Source organism: Ascaphus truei, chromosome 14 (assembly GCF_040206685.1).
Source record: "Ascaphus truei isolate aAscTru1 chromosome 14, aAscTru1.hap1, whole genome shotgun sequence".
Lineage (NCBI taxonomy): Eukaryota > Metazoa > Chordata > Amphibia > Anura > Ascaphidae > Ascaphus > Ascaphus truei.
In genome coordinates this window covers 22,294,930-22,303,671 of record NC_134496.1, presented here as the reverse complement: position 1 = coordinate 22,303,671, position 8,742 = coordinate 22,294,930, and the positions used below count along the sequence as shown (strand labels likewise).

General features: G+C 46.0%; 1 long non-coding RNA gene across 1 annotated transcript; it reads left to right on the top strand.

Moving 5' to 3' along the window:
• Window positions 1-277: 277 nt before the first annotated feature.
• On the top strand, window positions 278-5,661 carry LOC142465384 (uncharacterized). The gene is made up of 3 exons (XR_012787862.1): window positions 278-362; window positions 3,993-4,559; window positions 5,104-5,661. It is a non-coding gene; the product is annotated as an uncharacterized LOC142465384 (long non-coding RNA).
• The last annotated feature ends 3,081 nt before the right edge of the window (window positions 5,662-8,742 follow it).

Sequence of the window (8,742 nt, the reverse complement as noted above, 5' to 3'; positions counted from 1 at the left end):
TGGGGGCGCTCCGTGCTGCTGCTTCTGTCTGTGTCTTGCAGAGGGGGCGGGGCCAGAAGATCCGTGCTGCTGCTTCTATGTCTGTGTATTGCAGAGGGGGCGGGGCCAGAAGATCCGTGCTGCTGCTTCTATGTCTGTGTATTGCAGAGGGGGCGGGGCCAGAAGATCCGTGCTGCTGCTTCTATGTCAATGCTTGCAGAGGGGGCGGGGCCAGAAGCTCCGTGCTGCTGCTTCTATGTCTGTGTCTTGCAGAGGGGGCGGGGCTTCTCTCTGCACACAGACAGACCCTCCTTCTCTTCCTGTCTGCTTCCCGTTTTCAGCAGCATGGGGGAATTGGGGATCGGAGCATGTCGCCCCCCCAGGTGAAATTGTGGACTGATTAAGTGTGTGTGTTGGTGGTGGTGGTGGTGGGGAGGGGGAGTGAGTGTGTGTGTGTGGGGAGATTGAGTGTGTGTGTTGGGGGGTTGGGGGGGATTGAGTGTGTGTGTGTGGGGGGGTGGTGGGGAGTGTGTGTGTGTGTGTGTGGGGGGGGGGGATTGTGTGTGGGGGGGGGATTGTGTGTGTGTGTGTGTATGGGGGGGGGGGATTGAGTGTGGGGATTGTGTGATTGTGTGTGGGGAGGGGATTCTGTGGGCGGGGGTTGTGTGTGGGGGGGGGGGATTGTGATTGTGGGGGGATTGAGTCCCCCCCCTGCCCTTTGCCCCCCCTCCCTGCCCTTTGCCCCCCCCTCCCTGCCCTTTGCCCCACCTGCCCTTTGCCCCCCCCCTCCCTGCCCTTTGCCCCCCTGCCCTTTGCCCCCCCCCCCTCCCTGCCCTTTGCCCCCCCCCTCCCTGCCCTTTGCCCCCCCCCTTCCACTCCATGCCCCCTGCCCTTCCACGCCCGGGCAACGCCGGGTATATCAGCTAGTTATATATATAATACAGTATATACACTATATAATTTATGTGTGTGCTGCATACATTATTGTCTGCATAAAATATTTTTGTATTGTAGCATTAAAAATGACTTCAGGAATGGAACCTTTCATTTAAACAGTGTTCCTATGGGAAAACGTGTTTCGCTTTACAACATTTCGCTATCCAACGCCATTTTGAGTAACGCATTGTGTCGGATAACCGAGGACTGCCTGTATAATAAAATACCTTGTATCTGACAATCCCATTGCAAGAATACATTCTCCACTGGAGGTCTCTGTTTAGCTGTAAAAGTCATATAAGTACAATATAAACTTCTTCACAAACCTCATCGGCAAAGTTATATAAAAAAAACTGCTAACCAGCTGTGTTCGCCGAGCAGAAACCTAGTGACAGGTAATGTGCAATTAGAGTTCTCTGACCCTCTCAGAGATAAAAGCCGTACAGAATATTGCCCCTTATCCCTTCTAGAGTGCCGGCTCTCAGGGGCAGGGCCCTCATTAACCGCTGTATCTGTCCTTTATTTGTATTTGGCGCGTCATTCTGTTTATAGAATTGATGTCACTCTGTACCCCTCTTGTACCACGCTGTGGAAGACGTGGGCGCTTGACAAAAGGATAATAATAACCCTAATGGGCACACTCCCAAACCTGCCTTACCCAATAATCCCACAGCATACAGCGCTTCCACTGCAGCCGTGGACTCTGGGTAATGATGTGCAAATGGGCTCTCATACTGGGTTATTTATTGCACTGCAATTGTACCGATTGACTTCAATGGGAATTTCCGTGCGATAGTGCCCTGATCGGCACTATCCCAGTTTTATTGAATAACTCCCATAGTGCATCCCTTATCGTGGATCCCTTAAAGCTCACGCCTGCTGTTTCACGCAGCCCACGCAGGAAGCCATCTTTACTGTCGGTGCCAAGCCTGCAATATTACCTATCGGGTCAAAACATTTTGTTTTAAAACGTATCAGTGTAACTGGCTTCCTTAGACAGATTCAGTCAACATTAAAGTAATCAACATTTTTATTTTTTTCTTATCTGCTTTTTACACATTAATATATTTATTTTTCATATTTTTTAAACATTTTTTTTTTTAGATATTTTTGTATTTGTTACCCCTCCATGTTTAACCTATTTTTTAATATATTTATAGGAGAACTCTCGAAAGCTTGTCCTATGACATAAATTGTTAGTCCAAATAGAAAAGGTATCACCGAATACTGAAGTACTCATTTATTCTGCACTATCGCAACAGGACTAACATGGCTGTGTGCTCATTTGCATGTCATTTCCCAGAATCCCTTGCTGCAGTGGAAGTGCTGTGTGCTGGGTGATAATGGTGAAAGGTGGGATTGCAGACCTGTCTAAGACATGCAAATGAGTATACAGTAATATTTCCATTATATATATATATATATATATACACACACACACACACACACACACACACACACACACACACACACACACACACACACACACACACACACACACACACACACACACACTCCAATTCAAATGATGGACTTGCTTTTTAGAAGTCAACTCAATTACATTCTGACAGCCCCATCATATCCACAACCTGCCTAAATATGATAAAAGACATATACAATGATATCAAGGCACCTGGTGTGTGGGTGTATATTCTTTTATATGTATGGTTCCAAGCAATATTACATCAAGTAAATTGTGTGAAGTCCAACCCATTAGAGGATAAGATATACAGTACAGTAACTCTGTTTTAGATCATTTACATAACCCACTAAAATACCATGAGAAACTATATATGCCAACCGGTTCTTTACAGGAAATCATATACACAAGTACTTCAAAATGTGAGTTTATATCAGAAGTTTGTTTTGCTTTTATCGTTGTTCGTTCCTTATTTTTTATTTCATTTTCCCATTCTGAACTCCAAATGTTAATACAGAATCTTTTCTTTTTTTTTTTAACTATAACAAAACATTGAGGATCAACATAATATTGTACAATGATATAAAAGGAAACAAAGTATTTGAACATGGACACATTATAGGATTAATTAATCACTGGAGAGAAAAAAAAAACAGCATCTACTTATAGCGAACTGGGGACTCAACTTGTTAAGCGTATCGCTGGCAAAATACATTGCGAAGTAGAAACGCGTTGGATACGGAGGATCCAAAAAGTCACGGGGGGGGGCGGGGTGGTAAGCGGAGGAGATGAAACAAGGGCCGTAGGAGCACGGGGAAAAGGGCCACGGTGACAATCGCAGGGGCAACACCAAGCGGATCCACTCCACGCCATCCCGACCCTTAGACCAGGGGCGCTCAACTACAGTCCTCAAGACCCCACCAACAGGTCAGGTTTTAAGGATATCTCTGCTTCAGCACTGGTGGTGCAGTCTTTGATTGAGCCACCTGTGCTGAAGCAGAAATCCTTTACACCTGACCTGTTTGGGGGGTTTTGAGGAGTGGAGTTGAGCGCCCCCCAGTGATGACCTTATGATTGTTGGAAACATTGCGAGTGCATTTCAATCCTTTCTTTCACTTTGAATATGTAGCGCACAACGCTGTGATATCTATTCCTTTCTGCGCTTCTATTTCCCCGAACCTTAAAGATATTGGATTCAAGCCCATCAGCTACTTTGTGTCTATCTGCTTGAATAATGACGGCGCCGCAATAACTTTACAAACGGGAGACACAGGAGGGGAAAAAAACCTAACATCTGGGCATTGAGGACTGGCAAACAGTCTTATCACCCAAACACATTTTGATAAGGATTGTAAAACCCTTCCAAAACATTTGTTTACCAGGAAAATATTAACAGTTTAAAAACACATCTACTTGTCTGTTGCATATGTCTGCCAACTGGCTATTATTTTGCCCTACTGTGTAAATACAGAGTTTACATTAAAATGATGTCTTTGTATTTTATGAACAATAACCCTGAGATCTGTGCGATTCCTAAAAAAAATCTTATGTTTTCTTTCAATCCCTATTGTATAGCTCCGGCTTTCTTGTATATCTTGTTACCATAGTGATTATCATACTGAAGTAACTTTGATTGTTATGCATCTTGTTTCCATAGAAATCTCCGTCGGAAATCTGCTCAGCAAACCTGCCTCGAAAAGCGCCAGTGTAGACCCATCTTTACAGAGGTTCACCTGTGCAGAGATCGTTCTTCCTGCGTGCAGCGTAGGGAAGATGAACGCGTAAAAGATTTTGGCAGCTTTGGGAAAGTGTGAAGTATTTAGCGCAGACGACATTTGGCGCCTGAGAAGCAAAACATTAATTTAATGCAAAATAGCTCAACGTGTAAAACTGTCTTGACCATCGGAGACGGCGGTTCATGCCTAATGGAAAAAATACTGCTGCTTTCAAATGTCAGCGGAATAAAATAACTCACATCCAGCAAACAAGGTCATTCCGTTTGATGTCAGCACTGTTATTTATGCCAATACTCTGACCTGCAATAGTGGGTCTAGTATAGATGCTAAAAATGAAGTCTCTCCTCGGACCAGAGTGATCTGAAGACGGTGGCATGTTTTAACCCGTTGGGGTGGATCCTCATAGGTCCATTACTTAACGAGACATTAACTGAAGTTAACGTCTTGTTAGCTGCTAACGGGGATCTTCAAAGCTCAGTAACGACGCGGTAAGTGCAGTTTTCATGCGTAACGAGCCCTTGTTCCTGTAACGGACGTTAGCGCTAATGATATGCAGAAGAGGCGTTCCCTCTAACAGCGCCGATCCCCAGAGCGTTGTTATAGTTACCGCAGGGATTTAACGCTACGTTAGTTAGGTCAGAGATAAAGGTGGCGTTACTCCCATCCACACCCTGATATAGTGCTGTTACGGGGTCTGGGTAAGTGTAAGACCACAGTTAGGTCTGATTTACTATCACATTGTTATTTACAGGGTTCTTTTCCTCTCCTGTCTTCTCTTTTTTACTGCAATTAAACACCTATTCAGGGTCTGCGAGTGAGTAACGCAGCCTTTGTGGGTGACAGGGTTAACGCCATGTTATCTGAAGCTAACGCCACGTAGTGCTAACTTCACACATCGTTAAGCCTGTGCTAATGAGATCACTAACGGCCGTTGGTTTTGCATATACTTAGTGTTGTGGATAATCGTTAAACTCAAGAAATCGAACGGACGTTACCAGCACCAGATTTAACAGATCTCTTTACCCTCTTTAGTGCCGCTCCATCTGAGTGCCCCAGTCCCTCCGGCACATCGCGATCACGTGATCGCTCCTCGGCGTGATCGTGGTGGCGCGAGCAGAAGAGGAGGTGGTGGTGCGAGCAGACGAGGAGGGAGCCGCTCCCCACAGGAGCGCCAAACGTGATCTGCCTTAGAAAACGAGCCGAAAACCCAAGACATAGCCACTACATCATCGGGACCCTAGAGAGCCAGGCCCCAGGATGTGGTGGCCAGGTCATGGAGCATTCAAAGGGTTAAGTGTAGCTGATTTGACACCTTTAAAAAAAGAAATGAAACAATACAAAACAAGTCAACGATTTCATTAAAGAAAAAAATTTGCGCCTCTATTTCTGTGCTAAAAAAGCAATACAAACCTTCAAAAAGATGTGCATCGTATGTCCGACGACTCGATACATGACACATTATTTGTTGTTTGAAATGGTTTGACGCATCCCGGTGTTGAATACCTGATACACAATTCTGTTATAAATTTGAAAAAAAAAAATACAATTTAAATTAAAACTAGTATTAAAGATACAAACAAACATGGAAAATCAACTACTCCACTTGACTGATTGAAGGAGAGGGCGCTGCCACCCCTGGCATGGGCTCCCTTGGAAGCTTGTAAACAGGAAGGAAACACAATCTTTTGGATGAGGTGCACATCTCTAGATCAGGGCTGGCCGACGCCAATCCTCAAGGGTATACGAGGCTCGTCTCTGATAGGAAGCCGACCCACAGGGGTAAGCTAGGGGTACATGATAGCTGACGAGAGCCATGGGACAGAGTCCTGTTAGGCTGCGGTCCCAGTCACCGCCACAGCGCACGGCTCGGCGTGCGCTGTGCTATCGAGCCCCGCCCCCAGTCCGGCCGGTACCAGTCCCTACCTTGTCGCGCACCTTTCCCCAGTGGTGCGGGACAGGTTTTCAGGGAGGCAGGAGAATTTGAACTTGACATCTGCCACGCCCCCGCCGGCGGTTCAGCCAATAAGGGCGAACCAGCCGCGGGACGTCATGGCCACGCCCCTGCAAACCCACAGCCACGCCCCCTCCCATCGCAAACCTTCCCTCCCCCCAGATCGCGGTGTAGCGCTGTGCACGCGCCGCCCCCCCCCCCCCCCTGCCGGGCGTGCGTGCCACAGTGAAGACTGGGGACTCAGCCTTAGAGTCATAGTCAGGGTGCAGGCTGGTGTCAAGGCAGAGGTGCAGGGAATTCACAGGAAGAGGGCACAGAATACCATGTTCAGGCTGGGAGTAACTGACTGCTTTATAAAGCCCTGGAACAGGTGCAGCCAATTACCACGTTCCGGAAGAGGTATGCCAGGAACCAAGATGGCCACACCAGCTACGTAAGGGCAAGTTCCAGCAAAACCCTGGACTGTAAACCTTACAAAGGGATACCAACAGGTTAGGTTTTCAGGATATCTCTGCTTCAACACAGGTGGCTTAGTTGTTGTCATGGCAATGCGACGTTGCATTGCCATAGCAACGCGTCACCATTGTCATGGCAATGCGTCATCGTCAGGAGAGGCAAGGGTGAAGGTAAGAGGCAGTTACAGAGGTCCCACACTCTCCCCCCGGCAATCAGTTTAAATGTTGTGGGGACGAGCGAGGGGCCTCTGTTAGCACGGGGCTCGGTGCGGTGCCCCCCAAAGAAAATTTGGCGCGCTCCTGCTCTACATCATTGTTTCATTATCCCATAAACGGATTCATGGTCTCCTATGTAAATAAGACGTGCCTTTTAATAATAAATCGTAACAGAAGAAATAGAACGGAACCGCCTGGTAACGACCAAAACAGGATGCAAATAAATGATAAATTAAATCAGTGAAAGTTAGTGACAAGCAAACTGAGTAAGAAAAAGTTATGCATTGATGAATAAAAAGGATAATAAAGTACAGGGGCTGCGGGCCTACATGGGATATATACTAGTGTGAGGACTTCCACCTCGTGTGTTTATATATTTAAAGGCAACATTAGTTAGGTAAGTTGCTCACGTTGTGACACAGTACACACGTGATAGCCCAGAAAGGGTTAATGACCCTGAGGTTGCTATACCTCTAAGTGCTGGCTGACTATAAAGCCCTCAGCTGCTGTAGAGGATAATGCTTTCAGCAGTTATGTGAAATGGGCTCTTGAAGGCACAACTAGCCTATGGCAGACTAACTGTGTTATAGGCAAATAGCCCAGACTTGGATTGCTAAGAAATGATAACACTCCTGAGCTTGCTACAGTTTACACGTTGGTGTTAGCTTGTTTCAAAACACTAGTATTAGTAAATATCACTTATTAGTATGCTGTTATAATAAAAAACAGACAAAGATGCCCAAAGCTACTTCCAATGTGACAAAAATACACAGTGCAATACCTATATATTCTCTTGAAAAAAGGGTCATTTAGTTTAACCCTTTGGCCAAAGCGTCTTAAGCCTGCTGCCACTTTCAAGGCATGACCGTAGCAGGTAGGGGTTTCTCAGAGCTTGTTGGGTATCTGTGTGTTTATTATTTATAATAGCCATACTGTTAAAATGATACCTATATAATGAAACATCCGTGCTGCGTCAAATACATTTTTGTACTTAGCAACGTTATTTGGCTCTAACACTATTAAGAGTCTTTTTAGGGTTTACTCTAAATTGGAAGACGATTGGGAGGAATTGCTCCAGCAATGCAGGCGAGTCCAACTGGGTAATGGAGGAGGGCCCACACGTTGGACAATCGCTGAGGTCAGTCCAACTTCCTGCATCAGTCGGGCCCCACTTCCTGCATCGGTCGGGCCCCACTTCCTGCATCGGTCGGGCCCCACTTCCTGCCTCGGTCGGGCCCAACTTCCTGCGTCGGTCGGACCCCACTTCCTGTATCTGTCGCATGGGCCAGGCTTTCCTTCCTCTCCCCTTGTTGGCGGACCTGGTAACTTCAGAACAAGTGGCACAATCTAACTTAACTGAACCACCTGTGTTCAAACAGGGGGCTTATCTTTAAAATCTGGACTGTTATTGGTCCTTGAGGTCTGGAGTTGGGAATCACTGATCCAGAAGATATAGGATGAAAATGTAATACCTAGCAGTAAAGAGAGGATGTATGATCTGTTGATGAGGGTCACAAATAAGTACAACTGAGGAATAAACTGGAGAGTCAGGAATAAACTGGAGAGTCTTTTCTGACAAGGAGTACGTGATCTGACCCCTCCTTTTTGAATGACCAACTTTCCAAATCAGAAAATATGCTCAAACTCTAGGCCAAAAATGAACTGTGCTAAGAGACGCAGACATGGATTTTGCTTGTCTCAGAATTAACATCATTGCTCCAGGGCGGTCTGAGGACACGGGTAAAAAAAACAATGTTCATCCCCTATTGGGTCTTGAAATTAGATTTCACAGTACTCCATACAACATCGATCAAATCTTAGAGCAGGGTGGCCATAGTATCATTGTGCCAAGCCTGCATAAAACGCTGCGTTCAAAGGCTCAAACGCAATCCACAAATATAATGCACTTTTGGATTTAGTTTGAATTAAGGATATGCTTAGTTCCTTTGAATCAGAAAAAAATCTAGGTCAGTGAAGCCCATTAATTAAGGCAGCATTTGGCTGCTGGCCGCGTGGAAGCTAAATGCGATTAGAAAAGCTCTGACCGAA